General features: G+C 40.0%; 1 long non-coding RNA gene across 2 annotated transcripts in view; it reads left to right on the forward strand.

The window, feature by feature from the left end:
• Positions 1 to 22,369, forward strand: part of LOC138855440 (uncharacterized) — a 584,292-nt gene that overhangs the window by 115,446 nt on the left and 446,477 nt on the right. Inside the window, exons 2-3 of one of the 2 annotated variants that reach the window (XR_011394670.1) lie at positions 1,901 to 2,006; positions 10,414 to 11,009. The exons of the other annotated variant lie outside the window; for it this stretch is intronic. This is a non-coding gene — a long non-coding RNA (uncharacterized lncRNA). Of the gene's footprint in view, positions 1 to 1,900; positions 2,007 to 10,413; positions 11,010 to 22,369 lie in introns of those variants that run through there. 2 annotated transcript variants of the gene reach the window in all.

Here is a 22,369-nt window from a genome sequence, read left to right on the forward strand (position 1 = left end):
TAAATAATTACACATAAAGTGGGAGTTGTCACAGTTGCTCTTTGCTGATGACACTGTGCTCTTGGGAGATTCTGAAGATAAGTTGCAGAGTTTGGTGGATGAATTTGGTAGGGTATGTAAAAGAAGAAAATTAAAAGTGAATACAAGAAAGAGTAAGGTTATGAGGATAACAAAAGATTAGATGATGAAAGATTGGATATCAGATTAGAGGGAGAGAGTATGGAGGAGGTGAATGTATTCAGATATTTGGGAGTGGACGTGTCAGCGGATGGGTCTATGAAAGATGAGGTGAATCATAGAATTGATGAGGGGAAAAGGGTGAGCGGTGCACTTAGGAGTCTGTGGAGACAAAGAACTTTGTCCTTGGAAGCAAAGAGGGGAATGTATGAGAGTATAGTTTTACCAACGCTCTTACATGGGTGTGAAGCATGGGTGATGAATGTTGCAGCGAACAGAAGGCTAGAGGCAGTGGAGATGTCATGTCTGAGGGCAATGTGTGCTGTGAATATAATGCAGAGAATTCGTTGTTTGGAAGTTAGGAGGAGGTGCGGGATTGCCAAAACTGTTGTCAAAAGGGCTAAGGAAGGGTTGTTGAGGTGGTTCGGACATGTAGAGGGAATGGAGCGAAACAGAATGACTTCAAGAATGTAAAGGGGGTAAAGGAGGTTTTGTGTGCGAGGGACTTGGACTTCCAGCTGGCATGCTTGAGTGTGTTTGATAGGAGTGAATGGAGACAAATGGTTTTTAATACTTGACGTGATGTTGGAGTGTGAGCAAAGTAACATTTATGAAGGGGTTCAGGGAAACCGGCAGGCCGGATTCGAGTCCCGGGGATGGGAAGTACAGTGCCTGCACTCTGAAGGAGGTGTGTTAATGTTGCAGTTTAAAAACTGTAGTGTAAAGCACCCTTCTGGCAAGACAGTGATGGAGTGAATGATGGTGAAAGTTTTTCTTTTTAGGGCCACCCTGCCTTGGTGGGAATCGGCCAGTGTGTTATATATATATATATATATATATATATATATATATATATATATATATATATATATATATATATATATATATTTTATTTATTTTGTGTGTGTATGTGTGTGCCGAATAGGTAAAACTGGTTAATTAGCAAGAACTCGTTTAAAATTAAGTCCTTTCTAAAATTTTCAATTATACGTTGAAAGATATATTTTTTTCATTCATGTTAATGTAAAATTTATAATTTCGTACCATAAGAACCTTAGAAAACTTACCTAACTTTATTATAACAAGCGCAATTTAATTTAGCCTAATCCAACTAAATATTTTAGATGAGTTTACAATAATTTAATAAACAAACACAATGAAATATATTTTTTCTTTCGTTAGGTTCAGAATGATTTTTTGCGAAATTATTGCATGCGCATATTTTCGCTTTACTTATTCGGCAACAAGAGCGTTGTCATTTAAGCTAAAAATCAAAACTCTTACCTATTTGGCACGACATGTGTATATAGTTTTCTTTTTCAATGAGCAATGAGAATATGCACTGAAAGTGAGGAAGTAGAGTACACTACAGTTGAAACTGGATGAGTGCTTCAGATGTGAGTGTATAACGTACACTTCAGATAAGTCTGTAGCGAGGTTTGGACACCTACAACACGCATACCTTCTGCAATAAGCTTTCATTAACCTTTAATTCCTCACATTCATTTTATTCTGAAATATTTCTTAGAAAAAAGTACAAACTCTAAAACAGCGAAAAATAATACTCGTGATCAGTGCAGGCATCTATGATTGAAAAAAAGCAATGTTCATTTAGACGTTTGAGTTACCTGGTGAACTTAATGTCACCGGCTGCCAACCTTATTGTTAGTTTAGGAATCTTCTTGCTAAATGAAGGCTTTAATACTATATATCTCCATGTCAGGTGGTGACCGGTTGGTTGGTCACAGATCACGTAAACACTAGATACTACACATGTATCACAATGGATCAACTTAACGGTGCACTTACTAGGCTGTCTCATCTTTCTGGTACGTATTGTATTTTTGTTTGCATATTTACTTCAGTTTCTTTTCAACTTTTTTGGCTTCAAGCATTAACTCAGGTGTGATTGTTATAACATTTTTCTTTTAATTCTTCCTTTTTCTACTTTTTATCAAATTCATCTTTTTTTTTTTTCTTTTTGGTCACGGCTCCCAATTCCTCAACAAATGTGAATTTTAAGAAACTCTTGGCAAAGAACTGATTCTACCCAAGACATTAAATTACTTTGGACAACTTCTTACGTTTCACTAACAAATGAAACATTTCTTGCAAAAGACAAAAGTGCAAAATATAGGGAGAGATTCATAAACAATGAAATCAATATTTTCTCCGAAAAGAAACTGGTTTTCAGTTCACATGTTCCTGAATTAATGTTCCAGTACTGTATTAATCTCATTTCTTCTATTGATAAGCCACCACTTGCTGTACCTCATTATAACAAACAAAATCCATAGAGTAAATTGTATTTTTTTCAGTACTGCAGTACACTTGTAAAATTTGTAGAGTACTATATTGGGAATATAATAGGGAACTTTAGTGAATTTATACGTTTTTTTACAGTTCTGGTTTAATGAACACTAGGAGAACTCCCCCTTTTCGTTCATTATATAACGAGTTGACTGTATATAATAAGTTTGTTTTACAACATCACCATGAAGCTGTATGGTAAATTAAAAGTAAAAGTGTAAGACAGGTAATTGAACAAGAGGTGAGAGATGAACAAATAAGCGAAGATGAAAGACGAACTACTAAAAGCGTGAGGTACTAACAGGTGAAGGTATAAGTAATGCCAGTTGAAGGTATAAGTAATGCCAGGTGAAGGTGTGAGGTACTGAGAGGTGAAGGTGTGAGGTACTGAGAGGTGAAGGTGTGAGGTACTGAGAGGTGAAGGTGTGAGGTACTGAGAGGTGAAGGTGTGAGGTACTGAGAGGTGAAGGTGTGAGGTACTGAGAGGTGAAGGTGTGAGGTACTGAGAGGTGAAGGTGTGAGGTACTGAGAGGTGAAGGTGTGAGGTACTGAGAGGTGAAGGTGTGAGGTACTGAGAGGTGAAGGTGTGAGGTACTGAGATGTGAAGGTGTGAGGTACTGAGAGGTGAAGGTGTGAGGTACTGAGAGGTGAAGGTGTGAGGTACTGAGAGGTGAAGGTGTGAGGTACTGAGAGGTGAAGGTGTGAGGTACTGAGAGGTGAAGGTGTGAGGTACTGAGAGGTGAAGGTGTGAGGTACTGAGAGGTGAAGGTGTGAGGTACTGAGAGGTGAAGGTGTGAGGTACTGAGAGGTGAAGGTGTGAGGTGAAGGTGTGAGGTACTGAGAGGTGAAGGTGTGAGGTACTGAGAGGTGAAGGTGTGAGGTACTGACAGGTGAAGGTGTGAGGTACTGACAGGTGAAGGTGTGAGGTACTGACAGGTGAAGGTGTGAGGTACTGACAGGTGAAGGTGTGAGGTACTGACAGGTGAAGGTGTGAGGTAATGACAGGTGAAGGTGTGAGGTAATGACAGGTGAAGGTGTGAGGTACTGACAGGTGAAGGTGTAAGGTAATGACAGGTGAAGGTGTGAGGTAATGACAGGTGAAGGTGTGAGGTAATGACAGGTGAAGGTGTGAGGTAATGACAGGTGAAGGTGTAAGGTAATGACAGGTGAAGGTGTAAGGTGATCAAAAAAATGGAAGCGTAAAGGCAAGCTTCTCACGATATGAGGTGAATAATAACTTAGATCTTAAGGTAATTAATAGGGGAAATATAAGGCTAGCAAAAATGAAATACGAGGTGAACAATAGATAAAAGATTATGCTAAAATTAGGTGAAGGTTTAATTTGAACATCAAATTAAGATACAAGGCGAGAAGCGGGTAACTGTACAAGGTGAAAAATAGGCGTAAGTAAGAAATTAAATACAGGTGAAGGTTTATAGTGAAGTACCATAAGTACAAGGTATACAGTCCAAGCATGCATTAATAACTTACTACTATATAGAAAGCCCCTTGTTATGCAGAGCATTTCGGGCAAATTAGGTCAGTTTTGTCCCAGGATGCGACCCACAGAAGAAGCTGTTATGTAAACTACAGGCAAATGTGTAAAATAAATTTGAGGTGTATTGAATTTGAGGTGTATTAAATTTGAGGTGTATTAAATTTGAGGTGTATTAAATTTGAGGTGTATTAAATTTGAGGTGTATTAAATTTGAGGTGTATTAAATTTGAGGTGTATTAAAGAAAACTTGTAAAAGTTTGGAGTCAAGTACAAGTGCAACAGTAAGAAAGCCATAAGTGAATACACTTCAACCTTAAATAATTCCTGTCTACTTACGTATGTTTTTCTCTTGTAAAATATATGAATACTGAATAAGAAAAAATGCATATTAATCGTGGTCAGTGCAGGCATATGAAAAAACTGCGAAAAGAAAAAAGATTCAGCAATGAATCGGACCCGAAAGCCTTACAGCATCAGCCGCCAACCTCGAACTACGAATCTTCGTGGTTAATTAAGCTTTTACAACCCATATATGCCTCTAATGTAGGTTAGATAGTTACTAGGAGGTCTGTCTATGGCATACCTGGAGTTTACCTGGAGAGAGTTCCGGGGGTCAACGCCCCCGCGGCCCGGTCTGTGACCAGGCCTCCTAAGGTCAGTGTCCCAGGATGCGACCCACACCAGTCGACTAACACCCAGGTACCCATTTTAGTGATGGGGAACATAGACAACAGGTTGAAAGAAACACGTCCAATGTTTCTACTCTGGCTGGGAATCGAACCCAGGCCCTCGCCGTGTGAAGCGAGAGCGTTAACCACCAGGCCACCAGAAAACATACGAAATATTACTCAAGTATTATTGTAATTCAACTTGATAGTGGGATTTATCACACTGTCTCAACAGACTGGAATAAATATTGCTTCTCTCTCTACATATTTAAGTCAACTGTCTTAAATGTCTGCTGATCAGTTTTACAAATTTGCACGATTTAAGCATATTAGGTCACTCCCCTACATATGTGGTGCTAAGAATTTCTTTGTGGAGGAATAATTCCTTTCATGACATAAATTTTCCTAGGTCAACATGTCTATTTTAATTGACTTAAATAATATTCCTTAAAGAATATGCGAGTGCAAAGTCAGGATATTATATTTCTTAGGAAAAATGCAAATGTATCCAATATCTTGCTCGAAGAAAATGTGTTATCAATGCGACCGCATATTATGTATACCAACATTACTTTTTTGTATTTAACAAAATTTGCACCTAGACACCTAATTCTTCCCAAAGAACGTTTCTTCTATTTCACAATTACAGTGATGTTCGGAATTTTTCATTTTAATCGGAGAAAGAGGTAAACCCGCAGGGATTATATGGCAACGAGGGAATGAGGCACTGGATCCAGCTAACAAATGGATAATGTCAGTTAAGTCAAGAGCCTCTCACAGGCGTCAAGGCACCACTTTCAGAAAGCAAATTCCAGTTATTTGTCAAATAATTTATATTTAGATGTAAAGGAGCTAAATAGCACCTAAACTCTCCACTGATAATAGCAACATTATAAACAGGAAACACAAGTATTGAAATTTCGAAACCGAATAGAAAATGGTTGCGAGAAGCCATTTTCGGGAATGATCTAACTTCCTTAGTTATAATACAACAGGATTGAAAATTTGAAGACGATTTGATGAGATATTGCAAAGTTACCAAGGAGATTTTGGGAGGAAGTTAGAAGACAAGAATACATACTTAAAATGTACAAGATATAAAAATTTCTCAATTTTTCTCTTTACAGTTATATTCTCTAAATTTTTTGCAATCCTACAAGAGAAAAAAATATTTGATTCTGATTTTTTTTTAAGAAAGTTCTGCCTAATATATATTTTTCAATAAAATTGGTACTTTTACAATCCAAGTCAATTTAAAAATATCACTCGATTACAAATTTTAAGAAAATGGGTTTAGGAGAAAAAGTTATTTCGCTATGAGGTTTTAATGATGAAAATGAACTTGACCATATTAACAATCAATTTGCGTAAGTTTTCTAGGGACTTTATTTGCACACCTAGCCTGGTCACAGACCGGGCCGCGGGGGCGTTGACCCCCGGAACCCTCTCCAGGTATACTCCAGGTACACACCTCAATTATTTGGAAACAATATGTTATTAATATACCTACATAATGAATTTAATTATACTGATTCAGCTCGATGCTTCTTTTCATGTTTCTTATATTCCATTTCTAGTCTCTCTCTTGTTAATGTCCAGCAAAAATCTGCTGATAGTGTTTCTCCATGTCTTTGATGTCCTGGTGGGAACGTTCATCATGATCATTTCTGAATGTTCCGCACTTGTCCAAAAAATCTAAGAGAGAGTAGAGGAAATATATCTTCAAAGACGTATTACACCATTTTCAACTGGCATCCTGCAATTGTCATCTTTGATACTTCAGAGAAAATCGGTTGCTACTAACCGGAAATCATTCCACGCTTTTTCTCCTAACCAACTATGGTACTGTCAAACACTACATCCCTAAGACGTTTGCGAATCTGTTTACTTACAGATACATCCTCCTTGATATTAGCTTTATTGTACCTTATGAATATACCGCCGAGGCACTTAAAGGCCGCCGCCATTTTTTCTATACCATTTGCAAAACTTATAAAGAGGCCTAGTTTGACGTATATGGGTGGTAACTAAATCCTGCTCACTTACAAAAGTGAACTATAGTGAACATTTTTTTTATCCCAACTTACAATAAGTTTAGGAATAGCCAATCATTCTTCATGCAAAGAGATGATTTCTCCGGACTGACCCATTTACACAGACAACAGCAATACGTAGTGTGGTTTAGCTGTAGTACAAGAAAGGTAGCAACAACTTTCAAGTCGCTACAAAGCTGCCACTGATGTTTGTCATAGTTTATGCATTTTAAAATTGCTTCTTGTTATGTGTTTCCTTCATGTAGATTGCAGAAACTGGAATGGATGGCTACACGTTGCCAACATGCAACAAAATAACCTTAGGACTCAACTTGCGTGATTCAGTGAAGTCTTCACTCATCAGGCTTATGAATAATTCTCAGGGCTGCAACAAACCATCGATGTTGTTGCAGGCTTGAAGGTCACCTTCCATGATGAAGAATTAGACCAAATATTTTTATTTTCACGATGTGTATTCTAATATTTTCTGCGAGCGGATTCCTATATTGCAATTTGGAACCCAACAGTTCGGAAACTTGAAAAAAAAGATACTGATGAGAAAAATTGGGAATTGTGTATATTTTTAAAAGAACTGTTGACTCAAAACAATATTCAGTGTACAGTTTATTTACTCTTCTCCCTTCTCCTCTAAGTTAGGGATAACAGCCACCGACCATATTGCAGTATTTAGCATTTCCGTATTTTTCGACCCAAAATTAGTACAGAATTTTGTTTTCCGAAGAATTTTGACTCTAAACCAGAACCAGTATACTTAAAATTACGATACACCAACACTTAGTGTTTGAAGCCAATCAAAATATTCTTTTGCAATTAATGAAATTGGAAAAGTGATATTAAAGGTTTTAATAAATCAGAAAAGGCCTCAGAAATTATTCTGAATCCAACGAAATATTTGAACAATGTCAATAGCAATTCAAATTTATTCCTACATTTTTCAGCAAAACAGTAGATGCATCGTCAACTTGAGTGAATGTCCTTGTTGGTCTTCTATACCGATTACTAAGAAAACTATCCTAGAAAACTCGTTAACAACTTTGATGTTTAAAACAGAAAGGCTTGTGAGGCAAAAATGAAAGAGCGTATAAGTTTCTTCACAGGAAAATACGTATTTAATGGATAAACAAAAGTTTGATATAATTGAGCTGCATACTGACAGCTGATGCTAACAGTGCAAGTGAAGAGGGTGATGATATAAACTAGTAGTGAAAAGGAAAGTTTTAGAAAAGGAAGGAAATACCTTTTCACATCAGTAGATGAAAATAGACTTAGCGGAAAATACTGAAATATAAATATGGCAATAGGAAAAGTAAGGTAAAAACACCCCTCCCCCCCACACACACCTAGTAGCAACCAGTGATGAGGCGAGGCCAGGAGCTATTAATCAACCCCTGTAAGTACAATTAGGTGAGTACATACACACCTAGGAAGGAATGAGCTTATCAACGTCAACCAGCACGGATTCAGGGACGGGAAATCCTGTGTCACGAACCTTCTAGAGTTCTTTGACAAGGTGACAGCAGTAAGACAAGAGAGAGGGATACGTAGATTGCATTTTTTTAGACAGCAGGAAGGCTTTTGACAATTCCACACAAGAAGTTAATGCAAAAGCTGTGGAGCCAGGCGGGTATAACTGGGAAGGCACTGCAATGGATCAGAGAATACCTGACGGGAAGACATCAGCGAGTCGTGGTACGTGATGAGGGTGTCAGAGTGGACGCCTGTGAGAGCGGGGTCCCACAGGGGTAAGTACTAGGACCAGTGCTGTTTCTGGTATATGTGAACGACATGACGGAAGGGACAGACTCAGAAGTGTGTCTGCAGACGATGTGAAGTTATGAGAATTCAGTCGGAGGGGGACAAGGCAGGGCTACAGAGATATCTGGACAGGCTGCAGACCTGGTCCAGCAACTGGCTACTGGAGTTCAAGCCCACCAAGTGCAAAGTCATGAAGTTCGGGGAAGGGTAAAGAAGACCGTAGACAGAGTACTGTTTAGGGGGGACCAAAGACTGTAAGCCTCACTCAAGGAAAAAGATCCTGGAGTGTGTATAAAACGGAGCACATCTCCTGAAGCTCACATTAACCAAATAACTGCAGCAGTATATCGGCGAGTAGCGAACCTAAGAATAGCATTCCGACATCTCAGTAAGAAGTTCCTACCATGTACACCGTGTACTTAAGGCCCATATTGGAACATGCAGCTCCAGTTTGGAACCTACACCTAGCCAAGCACGTTAGGAAAACAGAAAGTGTAAAGGTTTGCACTGAGACTAGTCCCAGAGCTAAGGGGCATGTCCTATGAGGAGAGGTTAAGGGAACTAGACCTGACGACACTGGAGGACAGGAGAGACATGGGGAAGATGATAACAACATATAAAATACTGAAAGGAATCTACAAGGTGGGCAGAGATAGGATGTTCCAGAGATGGGACACAGCAACAGGGGTCTCAGTTGGAAGTTGAAGACTCAGACGAGACAAAGGGATGTTAGGAAGAATTTCTTAAATGATAGAGTTGTCAGGAAGTGGAATTGTCCGGAAAGTAAAGTAGTGGAGGCAGGTACCATACATAGCTTTTAGAAGAGGTCAGATAAAGCTCATGGACCAGGGAGAGAGTGGACCTAGTGGCAACTAGTGAAGAGGCGGGGCAGGAACTATGAATCGACCCCTGGAACTACAATTGGGGGAGTACATTTAGGTGAGCACACACACACATGTATGCCACGGGGCTAATTCCAGAGTTAAGGGAAGTGAGAGTTGAGAAGCTAGAACAAGGGTGGTAAACGTGTGGCTGGCATGACCAGCGTGACTCACAATAAAATAAAAAAGCAGTTGGCACGCACCACGCACTGCCGCTTCAAGGTTTGTTTTTATTTTGTTTAATTTCTGACCTCTCTCTCCTGTCAGTTCTTAACAAAACCTGAAGATATATCGGAGAAAATAAGCTGATTGAACCTAAACTTACCTTAACTATATATAACCTGACCCTCTGGAGCGATGAATGAGTTGTGATGATGAGTAGGTGTTGGAAAAAATAAGCCATAACCCACATGTCTGCCAACAACTACATGTTATGTTTCAGAGCTGACACCACAGATCTCTCTCCTCGCTAATTCTGTTCAGTCTGACTTACGCACTTGGCGTATTTACTGTTTCATCTGCCAGAATTTGAATAAAACATAGCATAGAATATTGCATTTGCTACTTATACATAAAGCTTAACATAGAGTGCATAAGAGAAATAGGCAATATGTTGGGCCCCGCTCATGCACGTATGATTCAGGGGATCATAATTCCTGAAAGGATCACTCTGGAAGCTGGCTTGGCTTCCAGAGTGTTATATCACGTATTATATCAACCGCCTAGCTGCCGCCAAGCCAGCTGGGCGATTGATTCAACACGTGAATTCGGATGACACTTTGAAATTTCTACCAGTATCTGGGTAATGGCAGAACTGAAAGTCGGGCATTGGTTTCACTCTGTTAATACTATTCCTCTGTTCTTTATAAGCAAACACTGGTTATTTTGACACAAAAGAAAACGATAATATACCAACGATACTAATAATTAAATCATTAACGAGTAGAATATAATGTGTGGAATATGTTTCATAGATTATTTATTTTGGCAAAGTGATTTATAGTCTGTAGTTCTGTTTGCTACACTTGTTTACTTCACTTTAATACTTCCATTGTAACTATTCTTTTCAGCTTGTCCATTGTATCAGCTCAACCAGCAAGGAAACAAAAATGTTAAAATGAAGGCAGCAGCAATAAATTTTTAGAAGCTGGGGATAAAAGACTTGGCATCTTGTTTCGAAACAATGGTACGCAGGACGTCCTCTGTAAAACAGCATTATTAAATGGTTCATAAATGGTTTAGCATTAAAAATGAATGAGCAAAAAGAACACGCTTCGCGAGATATCACGAACCATAATGTAATGCAGTCAAATGTTTTAAAAGTGATATCAAGTAGTTCGAACCTAGTTGCTGCTGTTGCTGAAATTTCAAAGGTTATTTTTCAGCATGGAAAACCACTGAGTGATGGTGAGTATATTCAAGAATCATGGTTAGAATGTGATCCTTTCGTGTTTGGCCTTTTTTTCATAAGATACGAAAACTTATTGAGCACATTTAGGATTTGCTATCAAATAACACCACAGAAAAGATGAAACAATACAGATGGAAACATAGATAGCAGAGCAAATAACAAGACATACTGCGTCATGTAAATTCCTTTCTCTGTCTTGAGAACACTGATGTGACAGCTTCAGCTAGGCTAGTCATTACTGATCAAACTGGTGTACGTGACAAAATATATGAATAACTGGTGAACTTGGTAACTTTGCCTGAACATAACACGGGGATGAATATGTAAACGAGCTGTCTAATAGACTCCTTCAAGGGAGGTTCTGTGGAAAATACTGTATATATTTTCCGGAAATACGGTAATTTATAGGTAAATAGATGCCCTATATTGTATTTTTAAAAGAAGAATGTTATCGAAAATGGGAAACCTGCGGCTGGGGAGGTTAGTCGCCATTTTGTTTGAATTGAATAGTTGTGTACGAATGGTATATAATACCGACAAGATGAGAGTAAGACACATATGCAACATCTGGGTATCTTTATTGAATACGATGTAATCAGTCCATCACCCTTAAAGTTTTGAGGTGGCCAGTCCCTCAGTCTGGAGAAGAGCATTGTTCCATAACTTGAAGACAGTAGAACTATGTACAGAAGATGAGGTAATCAGTCCCTCAACCTAGGAGTAGGTGCGAACAGCACCATAGTCGTGGAGATTCTGAAGCAGAAGAAAGAATCCTGGCGCTTATATAGTAACGTCAGGTGAAGCAGACGAGGGCAAATTCACTGGTAGGCGGGATTCCCCAGTGGAAGTAGGTCCTTCGCAAAGAGATGGGTTAGTTGTAGAGGTAGTTGTCATAGTCGTGAAGGTTATGTACATGTCCTCAGAATTAAGATTCCATGATGTTGCAGTGTCTGACAAGTTGTGTACGAATGGTATATAATACCGACAAGATGAGAGTAAGACACATATGCAACATCTGGGTATCTTTATTGTAGACGTTTCGCCATCCAGTGGCTTTATCAATACAAATTCTAGGACATAACTTGAAGACAGTAGAACTATGTACAGAAGATGAGGTAATCAGTCCCTCAACCTAGCAGTAGGTGCGAACAGCACCATAGTCGTGGAGATTCTGAAGCAGAAGAAAGAATCCTGGCGCTTATATAGTAACGTCAGGTGAAGCAGACGAGGGCAAATTCACTATATAAGCGCCAGGATTCTTTCTGCTTCAGAATCTCCACGACTATGGTGCTGTTCGCACCTACTCCTAGGTTGAGGGACTGATTACCTCATCTTCTGTACATAGTTCTACTGTCTTCAAGTTATGTCCTAGAATTTGTATTGATAAAGCCACTGGATGGCGAAACGTCTACAATAAAGATACCCAGATGTTGCATATGTGTCTTACTCTCATCTTGAATTGAATAACACGTTGTGGATAATGGGAAGGAATTTTCGTGCTCTAGAGGTTAAAATTGGGCTGACACCTCTCAAATAGGAGTCGAAATTGTTGGATGTGCAGTCCTGCATAACTTGAGATATCAGGCGACTGGACAAGAGAGCTCCAGGAACCTCAGATAAGTCTGTTATGTTATAACTCTGGCCAGTTGTTACTTTCATGCATAGACAGTGAGGTTTTCCGAGTATGATACAACTTAATCTCCAGTCAAATTGGTGAGTGTTATGATTAAGATACATTCTCCTTCTTTTATATAAATGTGTATTTATATATAATCATTTTTTAATTTTAATATACAGTCCACAAATTTATATATTTACCAGTATTCCTGGTGAGGTATATTTCATTTAATTAATAAGTCCAGAGCAACTTTTGGATATGACAGTGGTAGGTATCGAAGGGGGACATTTTTTACGACCTAGGTGTCCCAAATTCCTACTTGTCTAACTGATAAATAATAATTATCTATGTTCATTTACTGTTATGTATATAATGATACATTCAGATAAATGCAATTTTCCACAGGTTCCTTGACGCTGGTGAGGGACTCTTGATATAGGGAATTGGATATGTTCTCCAGTTCCCTGAACTGAGCCTGACTACCTTCCATCCCCCCTCCCCACAGGCGCTGTATAATCCTACTGGTTTAGCGCTCCCTCACGATTATTAATAGTCTAATAGACTGGTTGACCTTACTAAAATAGATTGTCAACTGCTGGTGCACCCAGCATAACTGGTAGAGAAGTGTATTTTGTAAACGTGTTTACAAAACTGTTGGACATTCACTGACAGGCTTTCATTGTACTATATATGAAGTTTTGTGAAAAAGTTACATAAATTGTAACTAAGGTAGTCAATTTTATTTCTGCGCGTGCTTTGAATAAAAAAACATTGTCAGAATTTTGTGAGCAAGGTGAATTAGGCGTACACATGAAAATTTATATATAACAATGTTCGTTGACCTAATCGAATTTCTATCCTGAAACGATTGGTTGATTGGATAAAATGTCTATTTTTAAAAACTAATGTTTTTGTTTAGAATTATCTGAGCTGATTTGTAAATTGATGATTTCACAAATTTCTACTCGCATTTAATTGAACAAAACACCAAATTATATAGATCTTGTAAATGAATTGATGTTTGATATGAATATCTTTGAAAACAATTTGAAGCTTCTAAAGCCTGATGTCTTCAATTTCACTTTTAATTATTTCCCAAAGCTAAAGAAAACACATGATTGATCTTGAAATTCATGAGAAAACAGATTCAGTCTTCGAGATACTTGATTCAGCTACTGAACAATTTGGTTAAATATTTTCCGAGTTGAGGTTATTTGAAAAATATACAATTCATGAGCAATGACGACAGTGTAACATTAGACAAACCGAATTCGAAAATGTTGCAGTAGGCTGATTTGGATAATTTCGAGATGAATTAGAAAATAGTGAGATGAATTAGAAAATAGTGAAGGACAGGTTAGTGCCCGGATCAGCACCAAAAATTGTAGGAATAAATTTTCTTAACTTTGGAAATTCATTTCTGACTTTTTTCAATGAAAAATCTAGCGCTGGCTGCACCGCCATTATTTTCATATTTATGTGAGTCCCTCTTTCCTTCAGCCTATGAGTGGTTATGAAGTGGAATGATCTAAACAGAGAATTAGTGAAGCTAGCCATACCACGGTCGGGGGCTGAACACGCAGTCTGAGAGTCGTGAAATTCCAGTGGCTAACGTGTCGGTCTGGAGTTTTAAGACTCTAACCGCGGGTTCAAGCCCGTGGTACGGTTTGTTTGCAATCGTGTCATTACGATTTAGTGAGTCAAGAGAATTAGTGAAGGAAGGCTCAATGCATAGTTTTAAAAGTAGGTACGACAGCGCCAGTAAGGGAAGGAGGGAGTAACTTTTTTGAGATGATAGGTGGTACGCATGACCTTAAGCAAAGATTCAACCCCAGTAATCAATGCTGACAAGTCTCTTCTACGGAAAATATTTAAGTGGGAAAATAAATAGTGGAATAAATTAAGCCTGACAACTGCACTGTGATAACTGATAAGAGAATAATTAATTAGACAAAGCGAGTGATATCCTACTAAAAATATGAGATAAAAACAAGATAATGTAGATGACAACGGAGGAAAATCATGACAGTTTTAGGGGATAATTACATAGTGATGGAAATAATAGAAAAGAAAGGGAGATGAGAAGAAAGTGAGAGAAATGTCTGCATTGCTATGAAGAAGACAGCAAGTTACCCCAAGAACTTTAAGATATTCAGATGGTTAGGTAAGACACCATTTTAATGTTCATTCTGTCAGACACATTAATGTTCATATTCAGATGGTGTTGACCTTAGAGAAGTGGAAAAGGGAAAACATCGGAGACTCAGGATTGGATTCCTGAACACATGGATCTGGGGAAAACGAAGGGTTGAGGGTGCAGATTTTTCCAAATCTAGAGTGAAACAGGTGCACAATTTACAGTAATGAAGTTTCGTAAACGACAGTTAAGTGTCTTTTATCAACAATCTGTCAGCATTCGTCTACGTTATCATTATTAATTATTTTCTCACTGGAAAGCTGAACACTGACAGCAATAATTATAGCTCCAGGTATCTGCAAAGAATGAGTCAACACACTTACGCTCAACCTGATAACCTTAATGACATCTTCAAATGACCTAACTTTCATTTCTTATATTTTGCTGGTTTTGAAGTTTTTAAACTAGTACATATGTACTTTATAGTTGAAAGTTCAATAAAAAAAAAGAGATACAATGACTTTGTTGAAAGTGTAAGATGAACATGTGAAACTATTATGGGCATCATCAGTGAAGATGTAAAATGAGCAATAGTGAAGGAGCATTATGAACAGTAGGTAATAGTGAAGGAGCATTATGAACAGTAGGTAATAGTGAAGGAGCATTATGAACAGTAGGTAATAGTGAAGGAGCATTATGAACAGTAGGTAATAGTGAAGGAGCATTATGAACAGTAGGTAATAGTGAAAGATGAGCTGAGCTTCACGTAAAAGTGTACGATAACTGTAAACTGAGAGGTGAACCGCAGGTGACAGCGGACAGCAAGTAGTATAGTGAAGTCCTGTTGAAGGTGAACAATGAAAAGCGAGTGAAAATGTAAGGTGAACGACAGGTGAATTGCAAATTGAACGACTCTTGAAAGTGAGAGGTGAAATTTGTGGGAAGGTGTAAGGTGAAGTAAAGGTGTAGTAGAAGGGACACCTGTATTGTCTGTACTGCCCTAGTATGTAGATTCCCTACATACTAGGGCAGTACAGATAAAGGTGCTAGGTGAGGTGCAGGAGAAGATGCGAGGCATAATCCAGGTAACAATGTAAGGTGAGTTACAGGTGAAGGTTTATGATACCATGGGTAAGAAGTTATAAGGTGCAACACTGGTGAAGGTGTATATCCTGGGTGTGAAGCTATGAGGTGCAACACAGGTGAAGGTGTATAATATCCTGGGTATGAAGTTATAAGGGGCAACACAAGGGAAGGGGTAAAGTGAACTACACGTGGTAAAAAAATAAGAACAGGAAGAATTGAGTTACCTATTCGACATCTAAGTAAACTAGATACATTTCGGTTCTGTGCCATCCGCGAAAATGATCTTCGTACCCCTGTATCTAGCCTCCTTCGTCTCAATGTACACAAAAAAGAATAACGGAGGGTGGGCTTTAAATTCCAATACAGCAAAAAATAAAAATATGAAATATATAGGATTTTTGATGTGCATATTTTTAAAGGGACAATATACGAGATCATTATTTAAGTGTAGCTACAGTGAGAGTAAGAAGATGGGGTACACGGAGAATGTCATTAGCAAGAGATAAGTTCAAGTTTATAAATTAAAGGGCGAAGTTAGGGTAAGATATAATCAGCTGTTGGGAGATAGATAGTCTGGTGAGGGAATGAATAATGAGGAGGTCAGAGGAGAATGAGGTAGATTTAAAAATGCAGCGGTAATGTGTGCAACGCATGTATATGGCTATATTAGGGTGAGTACAGTAGGGAAGAAGAGCGTTCCGTGGTATGAGGAGATAGAGAATATTATTATTATTTTTATTATTATAAAAAATGAAGCGATAAACCTACAAGTCAAACAGTACGATAAAGAAAATAGTAAGAAAAAGAAAGTTAAAGGAGAGGTTTTTACGAGGCAGTGATATAAGGAAGGTGAAGTACGTAGAGAATAAAAAAAAAAGACAAAGAGGGGTGGGGGAGTGTAAAAAATAAAATCTTATTAGACAGTGGGTGAAGGTTTTTTCAAAACGCTTTGTTGAGAAAAAAAGTTTTGAAGTCAGATTAATAAGCTGTGAAAGCTTAGGGAACGAATGGATTTAGCAGTTAGACATGAGGCAAGTTAATAGATGGGAAGGTGGAGGTTTTAGAAGATGGAGGGAATATTTTGAGTAGCTGTTAAATATTTTTGAAGAGAGGGAGGTAGTGATTTCATGCATTGGACACGGAGGTACAACATATTTTAGGAGTGAAGAAAAGCCAGATGTGAGTGAAGGGGAGGTACGGGAGGCAGTAGGTAGAATGAAAAGGAGTAAAGCATCTGGGATTGATGGTAAAGATATAAATGTTAAAAGAAAGTGTAGATAGAGTTTTGTTCAATAAGTTTATCGAAACATATAAGCGACCGATATAAAGATAAAGGTAAAGAAGTTTTCGTTGCGTTTATGAATTTAGAAAAAGCTTAGGATAGGGTGAAAAGGGAAGCAATGTGGCAGATGTTGCAAGTGTAAGGAATGATGGCAGTTAAGAGTTTTTAAGAGAATAGCGAGGCTCAGGTTAGGGTGTGTAAGAGAGGGAGATTGTTTTCTAGTAAAAGTAAGTCTTCGACAGAGAAGCTTGGTGTCACTATTGCTATTTAACATATTTTGAAATGGAGTTGTTAAATAACTGAAGGCTAGGGTATTAGGAAAGGTGTAGGATTGAGATGAAGAATCTAATACGAAGTTGGATTTGTCCCAGCTAGTTTTTCTGATACGGTGCGTTTGGGAGATACTAAAGAGAAGTTGCAAAGGTTAGTAAATCAATTTGGGAGAGTATGTAAAAGTAAATTAACAGTGAATGCAAATAGAGCAAGATATGAGGGTAGAAAAAAAAAGGCATATAAAGGTTGTATATCAGACTGGAGGGAGGAAGTATGGAGGAAGTAAATGTGTTCAGATATTTGGGAGGAGACTTGTCGGTGGATGAGTCTATGAAAGATGAGGTGAAATATCTTTTGGATGGTCACTGAGGCACCTGTGGAGACAAAAGAGCGTTATTCATTTAGTCAGAAAGGGATATGTACAATAGCATAGCTGTACCAATATTCTTTCACGAGTGTTCAGCATGGAGTTTAAGCGTTGCAGCGAGGAGGAGGTTGGAGGTAGTGGAGATGTCATATCTGGGAGCAGTGTGCATTGTGAACGTTATGCCGAGAATTCGTATTTTGAAGATTAGGAGGAGGTCCCACTTGCTGCTGCTACTACAGCCTCCTGCTCCTACTTCTAGTTCATTCTTCTGCTTCCACATCCTGTTTTTGCTTTATCTTGTCCTAGCTCCCTCTTGCTCCCACCTTCTGCTCACTCGCATACTGTTCGTGCTCCCACTTGCTTTTTCATCTCCCTTCTATTTCTGCTCTTGGCTTCCGCTTCCTGCTCCTGATCATATTTATCTATTTCCACCTCCTGCTCCCACCTACTGCACTTGCTTCTACGTCCATGTGCTACTCCCCCTTTCTGTAATTACTACCACCTACTACTGCTGATGCTCACATCTACTGCTCCGGGTCCCACCTCCTGTGCTTGCTCCTGCTACCACGTCTTGCACCTTCTCCCTCTTCTGCTGTTTCCAGCTCCTGCAATAAACCACCTCATTCTCCCACCTCCTGTTCCTGTTCCCACATAGTGCACCTGCTCCCACTACCTGCTTCCACTACCTGCTCCCCACCACCTGCTCCCCACCACCTCCTCCTACCACCTCCTCCTACCACCTCCTCCTACCACCTTCTACCACCTCCTCCTACCACCTTCTACCACCTGCTCCAATCTTTAGTGAATACTCACAACTAATGCTACTGATATTGCGTTCTGCTTTCGCTACTTTCACATCCAGCACCTGCTACCACCACCTGCTCCCTTCCCAACCGCTCCTGCTATCACCACCTGGAAAGAAATAAGCACAATATCGTGACTGGAACAACACACAAATAACCCGCACATAGAGAGGAGCTTACGACGACGTTTCGGTCGACTTGGACAATTTACAAAGTCACACTTTGTAAATAGTCCAAGTCAGACCAAAACGTCGTAAGTTCCTTCTCTCTCGTATGTGTGGGTTATTTGTGTACTACAACCTGCTCCTGCCACAATGCGTTCTCCCACCTCTTTCTCCCACTTTCTACACCAGTTAGCACCTCCACCCACTACCTGTTAAAGTTCCTACCTCCCGTGCCTGTTCACACCTTCTGCTCCACTTCCCACATCTTGCGCCTGATACATGAAGGAGGAGGAGAGGTAGTTCGTGAACTCTTTATCCCTCGTGTCATTCATTATCAGTCCTGAAGAACTAACAACATGAAGTAATCTTCGCTGATTGTAAAAAATATTCCGATCACAGATGAAACATCATAGTTTGATTATCTGGATGGAAGAACCGTAGTGCCAAGTGTCTTTACTGTTTTGCATCTTTTCACCTTGCAGTAATTATGGTTCTGTTGTGTATCGCATTCTGAGAAAAGTGCTATAAACTGAGAAGAGGTTGTATATCAGTTCTTAGTCTGCATACTGAACTGAATGAATAAAGTATTAAGGAGTAACGGATAATCCCATCTCTTCACTGTCAGAATCCAAAGCCTTGTATGTGTATTTATTTAACGCCTGGTATACTGTGTAACTTTGAGGAAACACCTTAGAGGTCTGCAGAATTCTTGTTCCCTGCACCGTCGGCAGCCAGGGAAATGCCCTCTCGATAGACGGAGGAGAATCCGGCCAATGTGACAACCATCTTTATGTTATTGACTAGGATAACATCTTACTGATTCTCTTCTAGACATATTCCTAGTGCTTTATTTTCACGCCAGTGACTCCTTTTCTTCTGTGTCTCCTGTAATGAATATATTCCAGAAACATGTCCATCCAACTGCTTAGTGAGTGAGTGTGCATTACTTAACTATTCTGCAAGCGTGTGTGCACGATGGTGTGTAGGTTTATGCACGCGGTTTACCAATCTGGTTATATTATATAATATATATTATATATATATATATATATATATTATATATATATATATATATATATATATATATATATATATATATATATATATATATATATATAAATGCTCTGGAAAATATACATAGGAGGATGACAAAGATGATCCCATGTATCAGAAATCTTCCCTATGAGGATAGACTGAGGGCCCTGAATCTGCACTCTCTCGAAAGGCGTAGAATTAGGGGGGATATGATCGAAGTGTATAAATGGAAAACAGGAATAAATAAAGGGGATGTAAATAGCGTGCTGAAAATTTCCAGCCAAGACAGGACTCGCAGCAATGGTTTCAAGTTGGAAAAATTCAGGTTCAGAAAGGATATAGGAAAGCACTGGTTTGGTAATAGAGTTGTGGATGAGTGGAACAAACTCCCGAGTACAGTTATTCAGGCTAAGACGTTGTGTAGTTTTAAAAATAGGTTAGATAAATGCATGAGTGGGTGTGGGTGGGTGTGAGTTGGACCTGACTAGCTTGTGCTGCTGGGTCTGGTGTAGTGCTCCATCCTTGAGTGGAGATGATCAGACTGGGTGGGTCATTGGGCTAATCCGGGGGGTGGTCATTGGTCTAATCCGGGGGGTAAAAGGGCCTGCGCCGCATGGGTCAGTAGGCCTGTTGCAGTGTTCCTTCTTTCTTATGTTCTTATATGATCCTAGAAAAAACAGTCTCACACCTCCGGACGATGGAAAGCAGGATGAAAGACATTGACACACACGATGCCTTCTACCTACTCACCAGGTGCATGTCAATCCCAAAACTTACCTACTTTCTGAGATGCTCCCCAGCCTTCAGCAGTCCAAAACTCAAGGAATATGACTCTCCTTAAGACCATGCTAGAGAGTGTATTAAATATTTCCCTTGAAGATGGACAGTGGTTGTAAGTCTCACTTCCAGTCAGGCTTGGAGGGCTAGGAGTACGCAGATCCTCCCAGATTGCTCTACTAGCTTTCCATCCTCTTCCATAGCATCAAACGAGTTGATAAGACAAAATCTTCCTGATACCCTCAGCGACTCAGCAGGAATAGAAGACCCTAGCTATGCCAGTGCCATTACTGAATGGGAGACTCTTGCTGCTCCAGCACCAAACCCTAGTGCATCACTGGCTCATAAACAGTCAAGCTGGGATTGCCTGATCGCTGAAAAGGTGCTTGCCAACATGCTCAGGGCTGCAACATCAGATAGGGAGATAGGCTGTGAGCGCACATCACTCCGGGGACTTCCTTCAAACAGTTCCCATATCGGCAATGGGAACGCGACTCGACCCTAAGACCCTCCGTATTGCAGTGGCTCTGCGCCTTGCTGCCCCCAATTCACACAGAATATACGTGTATTTGCGGCGAAGCACAAGCAGACCAATACGGTCTACATGGTCTTAACTGTTCCAGAACCAAGGGCTGGCATGCGAGACACAATGAGGTCAACGACATCATTAAGAGAACCCTTGCTACAGCTGGATGCCCAGCGGAGAGGGAGCCCCAATCACTAGCAGCCAACAATACCCACAACTCAGCAAACCATCCCGACGGGATCACAATCTATCCTTGGAAGAATGGCAAGCTCTTAGCATGGGACTATACCTGTGTGTCCACACTGGCTGACACCTATATCCATCACAGTGTGGGGCGACAGGGAGGAGCTGCTGACGACAGAGAGGAGTATAAGATCAGCAAGTACAGGGATATAAGCCAACAGTATCAATTTGTCCCAGTGGGATCAGAGACCTTGGGATCATGGGGAGAAAATGCCACACGTTTCCTTAAAGAATTGAGTTCCAGACTCATCGACACCACCAGGGACCCAAGGGCAGCTGCTTTCATGTTCCAGCGCCTCAGCGTAGCCATCCAGAGGGGAAATGCTTGCTGCATACTTGGCTCACATCCAGCCTCGGAGGAGCTGGAGGAAATTAATGATCTTTGATACATTGTGTCATTGTATTCTTGTTTGTTTTTTCTGTAAATGTATTCTGTTTATTAATAAATGTCCACCGCTCACCACAAGGAGGGGAGACCCCTCTCCTCCCCCTACCACCATCATGAACTACATGCGGTATGTGCCATGCGCCATTTTCCCTTCAGCCTGGGCTTACCACACAGTTTGAGGTATGGCAGATGATGAAGCCAGCCAGCCACAAATCCAGGGAAACAGTGCACCCAACAATGAAAGAAGAGGCACATGTCAGGTGTGCGGAGAGTTTCGAGCACGCACCAGGGATGGTCGCATTCGTGCACACAATGGGTGTGCTGGATCACATATGCCCCCAGCAGAGAGCAGCCCACAGCCTCCACAGGCACATGACAATTCCAAAGGCAACCTCCTCACTTGCGATAACCTTCTGTTGGCATTCAAATCCACTGCTAACAGTACCCTATCCCACATCTCTAAAGCGGCTCGCCCATATGCAGCAGGGAAATTCACAGACCTTCTTAAGCAGTGAATGGAGGTTCCACCAACTTAGAAGCCCGAGGCACCATCCAAGCATGCGCAACCTGCTCCTGTTCGGCAATGTCTGTCTTGCAGTTCCTGAGAGACGAGGCAAACTGCTAACCACGTCAGTTATCAAGGCAGTGCGCAACTACCCAAGAACGGATAATTGTGTCCCTCTGCCCCATCATCGCAGGAATCACAAAAGTAGACCCAAGAAAAGTCCCACTGAAAACGAGAAAATTTGCGCACAGGTTAGGAAAAAAAATTGAAGGTAACACAGTGGGAGCAATCCGAATAATTACAAGTGACGACACTATAGCCCCCAAAGATGAGACCACAGCCCAAGCACTAAGAGACAAGCATCCAACCAGGGACACCATAGCCATCAACAACAATCCTGAGGAAGACCCC

This window comes from Cherax quadricarinatus, chromosome 5 (genome assembly GCF_038502225.1).
Source record: "Cherax quadricarinatus isolate ZL_2023a chromosome 5, ASM3850222v1, whole genome shotgun sequence".
Lineage (NCBI taxonomy): Eukaryota > Metazoa > Arthropoda > Malacostraca > Decapoda > Parastacidae > Cherax > Cherax quadricarinatus.